Here is a 16554-nt window from a genome sequence, read left to right on the forward strand (position 1 = left end):
GTTAATGACTCACTGATTCAAACGACCCATTTGTGTCCAGTTAACGATTCACTCAATTTATAGACTCATTCAAAGTAATTCTGATTTAAGAGATCCTTTAATTGAGGGCTCATAACTGATGTCAAATGTGAAATTGTAATATATTAATGCTGAATTTTAAGGTTTATTATTGTGAATGAAAATCACATTTAGGTCATGACTGATAAAATTAGTAATGTAAAAGGTCTGAATTACTGTCTTAAGTAATGCTAAAATAAAACAAAGTAACGCTCATGCAGTTTATCCATTGCTATAGTGTATTTTGCCCTATGTTACATCTTTTTTATATTGTATGTTTATATTTTTCACTTTATTAGTAACAGTAACAGTTTACAGTAAGTTTCCATAAGTTAATGTTATTTAATGTATTTATGATCAAACAATTTTCAATACATTTATTACAGTATTTATTCATATTTGATAACGTTACTTAATGAATATAAAGTCGTTCATTGTTAACTCTAGTTAACTCACAGTCCATTAACATGTTAACAAGCAACGCTTTTAATAATGCATTGGTAAATGTTGTACTTTTACTGCACTATTGCACAAGTATTCTTAACCCTTATGTGCTGTTGGAGATGTGTTCATCCACTCTGGGCTTATTTTGTGTCCTATTTTGGCCACAAATTTTTCTGTTTCAGCTAACTGAATGATTTTTGGTTGAGAAAATGCTCAAAAAAAAAAAAAAAAAAAAAAAAAAACTCAAAAGAGACACTCTGGGCAAATTTACTACCCTTTTGTTATGTTCTGGATAAAAACATCCACTGAATTAAACTGCTGTAAAACTGCATCAGATCAATATATTTTTTTACATTTTTGCATAAATCTGTTGATCAACCTCAGTCCTGATCAAAACTACTAAATTGCTTAGAAAAAACAAGATTTGAACTCTTTAATTGGCAAATTCATAAATTATGTCACAGATTTAGTAAAAAAACTCACACAAAATGCCGTATTTTTAATGTAAAATGTGAACTGGATTTGTTTTTATCTTTTATCAAAGTCTTGGACACGTAAAACAGCATTGTCTTTGATGCATTGTTTTTGATTCATTTCATTTTTCTCCCTCATTTACTGTTGGTGGCTGTTTTTGCCCCATTTACTTCCATTATAACCACATTTTTTTTGATTACAAAACCGTGACACCATATAATCATGCATTTTTGATTGTTGGTGGTTTTCCCTGTTGGGAGAAGGTCACATTTTTACTAATCATCAGTTGGCACCATTAACCCTTTAGATAGGCCTGTGCAAAAAAAAAAAAAAGCATAGTTTCTGGATTTCATATGGAGTATAACAGCAAATTAAAGTCTGTGTATGTGTGTGAGAGTGACCTTTACGCACTTACCTTGATGTGACTGAGAAAATCAAAGTATGCACCTTAGCTCTCAGAACTCAATCATTTATTTATTTTTTTTCAGCTTAGTCCATTTATTAATCTGGGGTCACCACAGCGGAATGAACTGCCAACCTATCTAGCATTTTGTTTACGCAGCGGATGCCCTTCCAGCTGCAACCCATCACTGGGAAACATCCATACACACTCGTTCACACACATACACTACAGACAATTTGATTTACTCAATTCTCCTATAGCACATGTATTTGCACTTGTGGGGAAAACCGGAGCACCAGGAGGAAACCCACCCAAACATGGAGAGAACTCCACACAGAAATGGCAACTGATCCAGCCGAGGCTCGAATCAGTGTACTTCTTGCTGTGAAGCGATCAAGCTACCCACTGTGCCACCATGTGACCCTTGCTCTCAGAACTACATGAAGTAAATAAAAACAAAGACTGTGTATAATATATTTATGCACTATCAAATGTGGCTATAATGGAGGTTAATGGGGTAACATTAGATAAAAACATTAGATTGTTAGATAAAAATCTAACAATGCATCTAAAAGTTCATGTTGTGTAAAAAGTTAAAAAAGAAATCCAGTCCACAATTACTTTTCATATTGGAAATACGTCCTTTTGTGTGTTTTTTTCACCAAATCAGTGATATCATTTATAAATTTGGCAATTAAAGAGTTGAGATCCTGTCATTTTTTATTTAATTTAGTAGTTTGGATGAGGACTGGGGTTGATTAACAGATTTATGCAAAAAATGTGAATAAAGCAGGTGTTTTCAAATCAGTGGATGTTTTCAGCCCCAACACAACAAAAGGATGATCAAATAGGAAACTAAAACAGTTCACTAAACAACAAAACTTCTACAATCAACATCATGTCTGACATTTACAATAATAAACTTTAAAATAACTGGCACAAAATTTGATAAAAACGGTTCAACTTATTTCATATACTCTAAAAAAATAGGAAAATGTACTTGCAGCTTATTACACAGATTGTTTACCATAAAATAAAAACGGAAAACTTCTGTTAATTAACAGTGTCCACATAAAAAAAAAAAAAAAAAAAAAAAAAAAAAAAAATATATATATATATATATATATATATATATATATATATATATATATATATATATATATATATATATATATATATATATATATATATATATCAGTTTTTTGATGGTTAAACAAAGCTAAAAAGCTGTAAAAAAGCTAAATATTTTATAGTAATTTAAGGGCTTTCCATATTAAAAAAATGTTTCATTTCTGTGTTTTTAAGGGTATACCAATGGTAAAAAAGCGGAAATATTCAGTTTTAATAGTATACCTACAATAAAAAAACAGACATATTCTGTGTTTTAATGGGACACCTACTGTAAAAATTAGGCCTTTTTTGCTGTATTAATGATATATCTACAGTGAAAAAATGAATTTGTTTTAATGGAAAAAGAGGCCTTCTTTGGTGATTTAATGGTATACCTACTGTAAAAAATTTACTATTTTACAAATTTAATGCTATTCAAGCAGCATAAAAATGGCAAATGGTAAGGATACACATATATACTAATGGGAAAACACACTATTAATGGTTTACCTAAAGTAAAACAAAACATTTTTCTACACTGTATGTGTAGAGAAGCAGTAAATAGTTTCTTAACTGTGCACTTACAATAGTTAGTAATAAACAACAACTTTGCAATAAAAACAGATTCTTTAATGAATACAAATCATATGAATTCCAAAAAGCTAGTTATACACATAATAATACATATTAACATGTGAATCACACAGTGAGAAGTCTTTTGTTAAGCGCTTTACAAATTTGACCTAAATCCTGCATCATGTAACTGAATTAAAAAAAAATTGAAGTTAACTTAATCGATTTGTGTTGAGGCTACATAAAAGAATTATATGAAATGGGCTGGAAATGGGGTATATGCACACAGACTTTTAATTTCAGCCAGCCAGCAAGCCACAGGGCTACCAGTGAATTGTCATCCCATACAAAATCGCTACGTTTAAGATCTGATAAAAAAAAAAAAAAATAAAAAAAACACACACAATCTTCACTGCCTGGCTGAAATACGATATAACGAGGGTCTTAGATCAAACAAGAAACATAGCATTAAATTATATTTTTTTCACGCCATGTCTTTATTAATTTTACCCCAGTATTTTCGATGGAATTTCTGCACTAGCCTGCTGCTAATGATGCCACATGTGTTTAAACGGTCTTTCGCCTCTTTTACGCTTTAATAACCAAATGGATGCTCAAGTATATTTAACTGATTATATTTTAATTACTTTACAAACATCTATGTAGTAAAAGGAACGTTATGAAATTGAAAATAGCCACATAAAGCTGCCACTGAAAGTTCATCATTGGCTGAAATACACTAGCTATGCATATAGCTCATTGAAATTTATAAAGACATTTTTGTCAACTTGTGCTAGATTTTTTGACAAGTAATAGTACTTTTACTTGTCAGTACTCTTTCTACAACTGGATATGAGAAAACTACATCATTTTTGTACAATGTTTTTCTGTTTGAAAAGCTCAACGGTGAAGGTCTTCACTGAAAGAACAGCATGTACTTACAGAAAAGCAACATCATGAGTCTGTGAGTGTCCTGTACCAATGCAGGAACGATGAGATGTTTTAAACAGTTACTTTTAAAAAAGACACTCACTTCTAGAGAGCGTCACGTTCTCTTGCCCTTCATTCCATACTACCGCATCAAAACAGGAGTGGTGCACTGCTAATGCAATTAAAAAATACATACTATATAACAGTATTATTCATTCACACACCAATGCTGCTTTTGTCCAGTTTGTCGAGTTCAATGGACGGGGGCTATTATTACTCACTACAACAAAGAAAAGAAGAAAGGGGACAGAGGAGAAGTGTGTAATGAAGCGGCATAAAAGCATTAGCGAGACAGAGAGAAATTGAGCGACTTGATTCAGACATGCAGAACTTGTGTCACTAAGGAGACTGTGTGTGTGTGTGCGTGTGTGTATGTGTGTGTGAGACACACGGTGGGATATCCCAAATTAAGTCTTTGCTTGAAAGAGCTCCACCCCTCAGAAGTCACTATTAATCAAGCTACCTGAAGGAGAGTCATGCTGAACACACACACACACACACACAGGGCTCTTCTAGTCTGTCTATAGAGACAGTGTAAGAATGCATTCATTGTGAAGTGCAGGTATTTGGTGTGTATTAGGGAGAGAGATGGGAAGAAAAGCAGAAGGGAGAGAGAGGAGATCCTGTTTCACTCACACACGCACACACGCACACACACATACACACATACACACATACATACACACACACACACACACACACACACATACACACTTGTCCAGATGTCTGTCAGGGTTAAAGTCATGCTGAGGAGGTCACATGATCGGTCATATGACTTTCTGAACACAAAAAAGAGAGGTGACCTGCACAGCTCTTTCTCTCGATTTCCTTCTTTATATTTTATAGTATGTCTAACAAAAGTCAAGAAATACTGACTGATGGTGTATGAACAAGATGTGTGTGTTTGTGTGTTCGTGTGTGTCTGAGTGTGTGTGTGTCTTTGTGTGTGTGTGTGTGTGTGTGTGTGTGTGTGTGTGTGTGTGTGTGTGTGTGTGTGTGTGTGTGTGTGCATGATTGTGTGTGTGCTTTCCACAAAGGGGAAACAAAACTACTGAGTCAATTAAGGATGTAGAATTGAGAAATCCTGAAACCTAACTATTCAGATTCAGTTTGGCATTTGTGGGTATCAAAAAGTGAAAGCAGTGTACTGATTTGCTTTGGTGTTTGTTTGTTTGTTTGTTTGTTTGTTTGTTTGCATGATTGATTGATAGATTGTTTGTCTGTCTCTCTGTTTGTTAGTTTGTTTGTTTGTTTGTTTTCATAAAGTTGGAGAATAGCTTATTGTACTGTAACAACTAATAAAAATAATCATTCAGACTTTAAACAAATATTAATTATTTGACAAAAATTTGAATATTTATATATTACCCATGACTTTAAACATCTTTTAATAAATAATAATTCCGATATATTTAGTTTTTCAGTTCAGTTTTTTTAAATAATTTTCAGTGTGATATAATATGAGGATGGATGGATGGATGGATGGATGGATGGATGGATAAAATATGTTAACATTATATGGATGGATGGATGGATGGATGGTTGAATAGATGAATGGATGGATGGATGGATGGAAAAATGGATGGATAGATAAATATATTATGTTAACATAATATGGATGGATGGATGGATGGATGGATGGGTGGATGGATGGATGGGTGGATGGATGGATGGATGGATGTATCAATGGATCGATGATAGATGGATAAATATATTATGTTAGCATAATATGGATCGGTGGATATAATCTGTTAACATAATATGGATAGATGGATGACTGGATGGATGGATGGATGGATGGATGGATGGATGGATGGATGGATGGATGGATGGATGGATGGATATAATATGTTAACATAATATGGATGGACGGATGGATGGATGGATAAATATATTATGTTAACATAATATGGATAGGAGGATGGATGGATGGATGGATGGATGGATGGATGGATAAATATATTATGTTAACATAATATGGATGGATGGGAGGATGGATGGATGGATGGATGGATGGATGTATCAATGGATCGATGATAGATGGATAAATATATTATGTTAGCATAATATAAATGGGTGGATATAATCTGTTAACATAATATGGATAGATTGATGGATAAATATATTATGCTAACATAATATGGATGGATGGATAAACAGATGTCATATGTTAAAATAATATGGATGGATGGATGGATGGATAAATGGATGGATGGATGGATGGATGGATGTAATATGTTAACAAAATATGGATTGATGGATAGATGGAAGGATGGATCGATATAATATGTTAACATAATATGGATGGAGGTTATAATAAGTTAAAATATTATGGATGGATGGATGGATGGATGGATGGATGGATGGATGGATGGACGGATATAATATGTTAACATAATATGGATGGACGGATGGATGGATGGATGGATGGATGGATGAATATATTATGTTAACATAATATGGATGGATAAATGGATGGATGGATGGATGGATGAATGGTTTTATGGATTGATGGATCAATAGATGGATAAATATATAATGTTAGCATAATATGGATGGATAGATGGATGGATGGATATAATATGTTTACATAATATGGATGAATGGATGGATGGATGGATGGATGGATGGATGGATGGATAAAATATGTTACATAATATGGATGGATGGATAGGTAGATTTGAGGGGGGTATTGCTGTTTGGACATGTAGAGACAGTTTCACAATAACGGTTATAATAAATCAGTGAGTCAGAGCTGTGAATCAGTGTGGCCATTTTAAACTGATTCATGAAAACTAAACCATACTCAACAACTGACTTTTTTTTACTTCTTTAGACTCAGGGTTTTCCCCCCAGAATGTTTTAACAGATTGACATAAATGAACTGAGCTCAGCAACTCTACTGACATTCCTGCTTATAAAGCTAAAATCACAGACAAAAGCTAAAACCAAGGTCCTTGGTGATTCATTAAATGCAAGTCAACAAACACTAATTTCAGACTCAAAACACGCAATCAACACAAAATTTATATCAGTGGCTTCTAAAAAGTGTTGAAATCAGCCTATACAAGAAACTGAACATTTAGAACAACACACTTTGATAAAGGAAACAACGCAACAATGTTGTAAATAACATTCAGTTTCTTGCAGGGACTAATGGTTTTACTTCATAATATATTCAGTGTATGGTCAGGAGTCATGGCTATTCTTTTTATTTGTTTGTAAATGTATTTTTCAATGACAAAATCATAAAAGCCATTGATTTTCCATCAGCTTTTTTGAATGAGGAAGGACCCATTCAGCTCAAAATCTTTCTCAATGTTTTACTGAAGACAAAAAAGCATCACCTTCAGCTTAGATGACTTTTGGGTGAGAAAATTAACTGATAACAAACTTTCATTTCTGAAAGAACTGTTTCCTTAATGTCCAAGACAGAAATTCAATTTAAAATACTCACAATATTCACAAAATGAATGAAAGCGATTTACATACATAAATTCTAAACACAAGTGAATAATCTGTCTTCTGAGATCAGATAAGCAGGTGAATGGAGACAGAAAGAACTGGTTCAAGTCACAGCCACAGCCAATCAGATTTTAATCACACACACACACACATACACACACACACACACACACACACACACACACACACACACACTACTGGGCCCCTAAAGGTCTGTCGCCAAATAAACATGCCTACACATTTAACAGATGCAGTATTTAGAGTAACAACAGAAAGTCACATGACCAAGGAGACACACACACACACACACACGCACACGCGCTGCATACACAAGCACACACAGGTTGTCTTTTCTCAGAGCTATGTCTTCATTTAATTTCTTTGAAACTACATCCCCCACAATGCAAAGCCACAACGGGTCGGCTGTCAAGACCACTGACCTCTGTACCCCCTACGTGAAATAACCCATTCATAAGCACACACACACATACATATTGTCCTTTATCTGTTATTTATGTAAAAGGTAGTTATAATTACAACTAATGACAATGACTAACATATTATATGCGATTATTTAGAATGAAAAACCATTTAAGTGTCTGTGGATCGGATTAAAGGAGGTTTTTGTTTTTCTACCTAGCTCTTTCTGCGGACAAAATTATACCTCTTGTATAACCAAGTAAACACACACACCTACGCAAACTTTTACCTAGTTATCTAGCTATTGTTCTTACCTAAAGCTAAATAGAATTGCTCTAAGCTAACTCTAAAAGAATGCTTGCTTTCTTAATTAAACTCATTGCTTATGAAATATAGTCATTTTTTTGCATTTAGGAAATCTTTCAGACATCCTCAAAGTTAATATTATGTATCTACAGTACACTCTACAGTACATTTTGAACACAAATGAGTGTAAATACACATCAAATGCGAAGCTAAAACATTTAACAAGGAACTTTCATTCATTATTGGCAGAAAAACAAGACTCTGTAGCTTTAAATTCAATGATTTGCTCAAGAAATGATGATTAATCTTTTAAAGTGAAGCGTGTGTCTTGTCCATTCATGTTGTGCCTTTCCCTTCAAAAAAAAGTCTACTCACTACCCTTGGTTTTTCTTACACACACTAAAACAGACTTAACTTCTTTCTCATTACTTCTTTTTTCTTTCAGATTGAGCCATCTCTCTGTCAGAAACCCGATTCTCTCACACACACTAAATTATAGCACACCCCCTGAGTGCAGTTACACAACACACACACACACAAAAGACCCGCAGAGCAACTTTCAACACAGTTTTCGCAACACAAGGACATTCTAACCTTACAACTGTAGAGAGGAGGGAGGGAAAGAGAGAGAGAGAGAGAGAGAGATGTCAATTTAACTCTATGAAAATAAATAAGGTCAGAGGGGAGAACGTGATCAGTGGACCATCTGTGAGAAGATGACACACTGAGAACAGAAAGAAAAACAGACGAGAGACTGAAGAAGAGGATGATGGAGAAAAAAGTAAAGACGTGCCGGAGTTTGTATGAACTTACCTGCGCCTTTAGTAGCTGTCAAAGAGAATGGACGTGTTGCACTAATCAAAGGTAGAGCAGAGCAGACACGTTCATCTCGCCGCTTCACCCTGTCTACAGTGTTCTTGCAGGTCTCGACAGTCCAGAGTGGTGAAAAACTTTCGTTCTGTTCTTTTGCTCTTTTGGTTTCTGTCTCCAAACTGTTTCACTTCCCCGTCCCTTGCTGTTAGTTCACCCTGCTTCTCTCCTTCACTGATCGAGGAGGAGGTGGAGGGAGGGAAAACGAGGGAGACCGGGCGGAGAGAAAAAAAGAGAGAGAGAGAGAAAGAGAGAGAGTAATTAGCGCTAGTCTCTGTACCTGCCTCTCACTGACATAATCTTCACATTCCTCTGCTGTGAGGAAAATAATGAGAGAAAAAATATGTAGGAATAACTGAAATCCAGGAGCTCAGAAACAAGTGTTTAGCAGAAATGTACATCAAAATATAGGTATATATTCTGAAGAACGCTGTGTGTGTGTGTACGTGTTGCTTAGTGTCTACAACAGTTAGTACCGGGAAATGTTTAGTCTCACATCTTTCTTGCCAGGCTGGTCTGAGCAACCTGTTCCCTTTCTCTGTGTGTGTTTGAGTGTGTGTGTGCCTCAGAAACTCACCAAACCTGAATGCTTCCAGGCTATCGGATTGGAAACGCTATCCTCCCTCAACCTGGAGTCAGGCCAGAGCAGCATTCCACACACACACACACTTACACATACACCTTACAAATATCAGAGCTCACCATCCCATTCACTTTATCTGATTTATGCAGTAAAACCCTCAAAGTGACACCATGATGAGCAAACACTCATAATACTTTGGGAATATTAAAAAATAACCATTTCACCCAGTTCACTGACCTCACGCTTGTGTTTGTTCATTTTGAATGCAATTTAAGAAATGAAGTCACAGAGACGCCTAAATAAAATAAAATTTTACACATTAATAATAAAAATAAATAAATAAATACTGAAATTTATGGATTTATCGACAAATTTTAATTCATTCATTTTCTTTTTGGCTTAGTCGCTTTATTAATCTGGGGTCGCCACAGCGGAATAAACCACCAACTTATTCAACACATGTTTTACGCACCAAATGCCCTTCTAGCTGCAACCCAACACTGGGAAACACCCATACACTCATTCACACATATACACAACCAATTTAGCTTACCCAGTTCACCTGCATGTCTTTGGACTGTGGAGGAAACCGGAGCGCCCGGAGGAAACCCATGCGAACAAGGGGAGAACATCCAAACTCAGTGGCTCAGTGGTTTGCACTTTTGCCACACAGCAAGATGATCACTGGTTAGAGCCCTGGCTGGGTCAGTTGGCATTTTTGTGTGGAGTTTGCATGTTCTCCCCATATGTGGGTTTCCTCCAGGTGCTGTTTTCCCCCACAGTCCAAAGACATGCACTATAGGTTAATTGAATAAGTTAAATTGGCCGTAGTGTATGTGTGTGAATATGAGAGAGAGAATATGGGTGTTTCCCACTACTGGTTCGCTATGTAAAACATATGCTGGATAAGTTAGCGGTTCATTCCGCTGTGGAGGCCCCTGATAAATAAAGGGACTAAGCTGAAGATAAATGAATAAACAAATGAATGAATGACATATTCATGCTATTTACAATAACCTACTCAAAAATCTAGCTTCAACTTCCACTAAAAATAAATTTTACTTATTTGTCCCTTCACGAGATGAGCACAAAAAAAATCTATTTTGAAAAATGCTGGAAACTGTTAGCCATTAAAATTCATAATATGAATAACTTAGGAAGTCATACAACATTCTTCAAAGTATCTTCTCCTTGAATTCAGTTGGCAAACACCTTCGAACTATCATTGGTCTGGTGTTAATATGCAATGAGTGGGTGGAGCTCTGTCTTTTTTACTTGGAGTTGTTCCACACTGGAAAGCTTTCTTAAATGCAACAGTGAGTGCTACATCTCTAATTGCCATTTTCAGTGTTGGAGAAAGTTACTTTTAAAAAGTAATGCATTGCAATATTGAGTTACTCCCCCAAAAATTAACTAGTTGCATTACTTAGTTACTCTTTATGGTAATGCATTACGTTTATTTTTATTATCTGTCTGGTGCTTGACCTCTTTCTTTTTTCATTCTTTCTTTCTTTGAAGGAGGAGCTCTGCAATTAGCAATGCATTGTTTAAAATACACTTTCATTTACCTTTAAAAAACACTTCAAAAAATAATATTTTAGGATAAAGTTATCTGAGAACTTCCTGACCCCAGAGCTATACATGCTGAATATACAGATTATTGAAAGTTTGAAGCAATCTGTTTGCTACTTTTGTACTTTTTGTCTTAAATAAAATCCAGCCGGATCTCACAAGGAAAGGTATATTACGTTTTGTCAGTTTAGTGGCTAATTCGTACGAATTCATACGAATTTGTGCGAGTTCAGTCATACGAAGATGTACGATTTTAAAAAGGAGGCGTGGCACCTAACCCCACCCCTAACCCAAACCATCATTGGGTGATGAGCAAATCGTACCAAATTGTATGAATTAGATCGTACGAATTCATACGAATTAGCTTCTAAATCAAAAAGTTATGAATTACCGTGAGATTGTGTTGATAAAATCACAGTCCATTGAGGCAATGCCCTTTTCCACGTCTTCAATGTGTTCAAAATAATAAACCCATTCAATCATTATCTGCGTGATTTATTGTCAATTTTAATTTTTATACAGCAAATTATTTTTTAAAAGCAAATTAACTGAACTAAAAAGTAACTTGCAGTATTTTTTTAAAAGTAACTCAAATATTATTCCTTATTTTTTAAAAGTGATGCATTACCTATTACTTACAGTTGAGGTCAGAATTATTAGCCGCCTTTTGAATTTATTGTTTTTTCTTTTAATATTTCCTACATGATGTTTAACAGAGCAAGTAAATTTTCACAGTGTGTCTGATAATATTTTTTCTTCTGGGGAAAGTCCTATTTGTTTTATTTCGGCAAGAATAAAAGCAGTTTTTTAATTTTTTAAACACCATTTTAGGGATAAAATTATTCGCCCCTTTAAGCTAATTTTTTTTTCAATAGTCTACAGAACAAACCATCATTTTAAAATAACTTGCCTAATTACCCTAACCTTCCTAGATAACGTAATTAACCCAGTTAAGACTTTAAATGTCACTTTAAGCTGTATAGAAGTGTCTTGAAAAATATCTAGTAAAATATTATTTACTGTCATCATGACAAAGATAAAATAAATAAGTTATTAGAAATGAGTTATTAAATCTATTATGTTTAAAAAAAGATTGAAAAAATATCTTCTCTCCATTAAACAGGAATTAGGGAAAAAATTAAACAGGGGGGCGAATAATTCAGGGGGGCTAATAATTCTGACTTCAACTTTACTTAGAAATGGGAAAATAAAAAAAATATGACTTAACTCAACATACTTGTAATTCGTTACCTCCAACACTGGCCATTTTAACTAATAAGAATTTAATATTGCTTCGATTTCATCCTAACTAGTTAAAATGCAATTATAATAAATAATGATGGAAATGTTTTAAGCTAAAATAGCTTGCCATATCTAAATGTTGCTCTCAGCAATACTAAGAGGTTTGAAACCACTTTTAATTCCTAAATAAAAAATACTTTGCTGTTAGCATATTTTATAATATGTAGTAAATAAATATTATTGAGTGCATGTACATTTACACTTTAATACCAAAACTAAAATAACACATATTCAACACTTAAAACTTTCCTCTGTCCAACAATAAAAGAGATATTTTTTGTTTTGTTTTGTTTTGTTTTGTTTTGTTTTGTTTTGTTTTGTTTTGTTTTGCTTTGCTTTGCTTTGCTTTGCTTTGCTTTGCTTTGCTTTGCTTTGTTTTGTTTTGTCATTGAAGAACCATTCTTGGTTACCCAAAGAACATTTTCGTAAATAACTTTTTTTTTTTTTTTGGTTTGGTTTGAAGAATATTTCAAAAGAATTTAAAGAATCATCTTTAATTACAAGGAACCTGAATGAACCAATGGAACCATCAATCTAAATAAAGAACCTTTATTTTATAATGCATCCTGTTATTTTTTTACAATTAAATAAAACATTTTTTAAACTATCTTCAATTGTAGTTCACAAAATATAAAAGCCATACAAATTTGAAACAACATTAAAATTTAATAATTAAAGAAATTTTGTTAACCTCACTGTCATTATAAAAGGAATAGTTTACCCAAGAATTAAACTTACCCTATTATTTATCCCATATCAATGGTCAGTCAAGAAGTCAGTGATATTCTTAATCTTTCTAATGTGTTTATATGTTATTCTTTTTCTATTTTAAATTCTTGTATTTTATTGAATGTTTGATTTTCTCAGTTGTTGTAGTGCTTTGGGTTTTAGAAATGATAAATAATATGTACTATTATTATACTTATAAATAAAAAATTAGAAATATATTTATTACAAAAACATTGTTTCACTTTATAAAATGTGTGCTATCCACCAGGCAGTTTAGTGATTAGTTTTATGATGGATTTATGCACTTTTGGAAGCGTTAAAAAAACCCAACCACTACTCAACACCATTATAGAGCATGGAAGAATCAAGATACAATTTTAACTACTCAAACAGTGTCTGTCAGAAAGAAGGAATTCATATATAAACCAAGGCTGGCTTGAGGGTAGGTACACTATGTAGTACTTTTCATTTTTAGGTAAACTATTACATGTCATCTTCCCAGCCAAACAAACTAATAGTTCATCAAATAACTAAAGTCACTGATTGAAATGGTTGACTAAATCAATTGCTTCCTCAGCTGAAAACAAAAATGAAAGGACCAACCCCCATGTGTGAAACACAAGTCTCTGAGAAATGTTCTATTTATTCTCACACACAGAAAACGCCTTTCATACAATCAATGCAGTCAACACACCTTCTTCTCTCTCAATAGACAGACAATGCAGAGAGAAAACAAGAGACAGAGCGAGAGAGATTGGAAACACTTCCTCAAAGATGCACATGACAAAAGCTTGCAGGTGAATTACACATCAGCAAAAGCAGGGGGAGTGGAAAATTACATTCCACAATCATCTCTGGTTGCAGAGTCACTGTGCACTATGATGGTGACACAGCAAAATCAACTTCAACTAGAACAAGGAAACATTATTAATTTGTTTGATATTTGCTTTTGAGAGTACTATAATGAGCATTGCTACCCTGTAAAACCCAATAAGCTAACACACTCAAAAATATTTTTGCTGCTTGTTCAAACTACATATTTAAAGTCCTCAAGAAATCAAAACTAACCATATAATTTTGTTAGCTCACATTGCTAGTTTTGTGGTGAATAATTCATCTGTGCATGTCATTAAGAAAAAATGATTTGCTCTTTTAATCTTTGATTAAAATCTGAAAATGCACTTCTTTTTTTCAGTGTAATTGTCAGATTATGAACACTCTTCCTCTAGTGATTTAAGTGACTTTGATTGTGGCATGATGACTGGTGACAGACGGGACGGTCTGAGTATTTCAGAAGCTGTTGATCTACTGGGAATTTCATGCTCAACCATCTCTAGAGTTTACAGAGAGTGATCCGAAAAAGAGTAAATATAAAGTGAGCGGCAGTTCTGTGGACGCAAATGCCTTGTTGATGCCAGAAGTCAGAGAAGAATGGGCTACAGCAGCAGAAGACCACACAGGGTGCCACTCCTGTCAGCTAAGAACAGGAAACTGAGGCTACAATTTGCACTGGCTCACCAAAATTAGACAATAGAAGACTGGAAACACATTGCCTGATCAGAAGAGTCTTGATTTCTGCTGCGATAGTCAGATGGTAGGGTCAGAAACTGGCATCAACAACATGAAAGCATGGATCCATCCAGCATTCTATCTATGGTTCAGGCTGGTGTTGGTGGTGTAATGGTGTAGGGGATTTTTTCTTGGCACACTTTGGGCCTCCACAGTCACAAGATCTCAATCTAATAAAGCACCTTTGGGATGTGGTGAAACAGGAGATTCGCATCATGGATGTGCAGCCGACAAATCTGCAGCAACTACGTGATGCTATGGACCAAAATCTCTGAGGAATATTTCCAGTACCTTGTTGAATCTATGCCATGAAGGATTAAGGCCAAAGGGGGTCCAACTCAGTACTAGTAAGGTGTACCTAATAAAGTGGCCAGTGAGTGCATATCTTATCAATTGGGCATAGTTAACATATTTATCCACGCTGCTCCAACTGTCAATTTTGACAACAAACGGTGGTGAGAAAAATGGTGAGAAGAGGTTGTAGGTTGTAGGTCTGTAAGGTTGTAATAATAACTCTCCCTTAACCCTTTACCCCATCTTTCTGAATCAAATGCCTACTTTACTACATCCAATCAGCTAACAGTAGAAAAAACAAGCCAACCCACTGTTTACTCATTTAATATTCAGTTTAACTAGGAACCGCATCACAATATAAAAAAATGGTCTTGTTCATGTGAACTTTTAAATGAGCTAAAACAACACAATTCTTGAGATTTTTTTTGGGGACATTTTGTTATGTTTGGTCTACTTGTGTTGGGGCAACATGAATGAATTGTGTGGAACCCTGAATTTTTTACAGTGCAGTTATCTCAGACCAGTTCCCTTATAACAATGTAAAATTCTACCCAATTTATTCATATTGTCCCAACACAAATTAATTAAGTTAACTTAATTGTTTTTACAAATGTGGTTTGAAGTGAATTGAACATAAAACAAGTACGTTGTCTCTAAAAAAAAACTTGTGAATTTTGTCATTTTAACTTACTTTAAATAAGTAGTTTGAACAAGCAGCAAAAGTAAATTTTCAAGTGAAGGATGGTTCTTTTTTTAAACGCCTCATCATTATTTCTCCTTTATGTGTTTTATGATTTATGGGATTCTTTCTTCTGTTGAACACAAAAGAAAACATTTAGAAAAAATCTGGTTGATGAAACACATAGACCTAGAAAAAAATAAGTCAATAGGTAATTTTTTTTCAAATACATTATATTTTGTGTTCATCAGAAGAAACTCAAACAAGTTTGAACAATTAGTAAAGGGAGACTAAATGATGCCAGATTTTAATATTTTTTAATCGTGCCTTTAAACCATTCAAGTTTTTCTAAACATTTAACTTTAAGTAAAACAATTACCAAAGTATTTAGAACTTATTCCAATTGAGTAAATTAAAACGCAGTAAATTAAGCAAACTCAACCCACTTAAAGATGCCTGAAAGTGAAATATCTAAATGTTTTGTCAGGTAAAGTTTAAAACGAGAAATAAAGTTTTATCGAAGAGATGGATTTTCACTGATCCTGCAACAACATAAAATAAATTGAATTAAAAAAAAACGAAGAAATGAAAAAGTGAATGAGAAAGAGAGCATATGTGGTACAGGGTTAGCATGTTTTAATGAGCAGATTTAGTTCTGTGTTACTGGGTGGATTTGAGACTCTGACCGTTAGAATGTTAATCTGTTTAAAGCCA

General features: G+C 34.1%; 1 protein-coding gene across 6 annotated transcripts in view; it reads right to left on the reverse strand.

Moving 5' to 3' along the window:
* Positions 1-9288, reverse strand: part of rbm47 (RNA binding motif protein 47) — a 51422-nt gene extending 42134 nt beyond the window's left edge. For 5 of the 6 annotated variants that reach the window (XM_087236083.1, XM_087236079.1, XM_087236076.1 and 2 more), the window contains exon 1: positions 9056-9288. The gene's annotated coding sequence lies outside the window, so the exon portion shown is untranslated. 6 annotated transcript variants of the gene reach the window in all.
* Positions 9289-16554: the final 7266 nt, after the last annotated feature.

The sequence above is a fragment of the Danio rerio genome, chromosome 1 (genome assembly GCF_052040795.2).
Source record: "Danio rerio strain M-AB ecotype USA chromosome 1, GRCz13ab, whole genome shotgun sequence".
Classification (NCBI taxonomy): domain Eukaryota; kingdom Metazoa; phylum Chordata; class Actinopteri; order Cypriniformes; family Danionidae; genus Danio; species Danio rerio.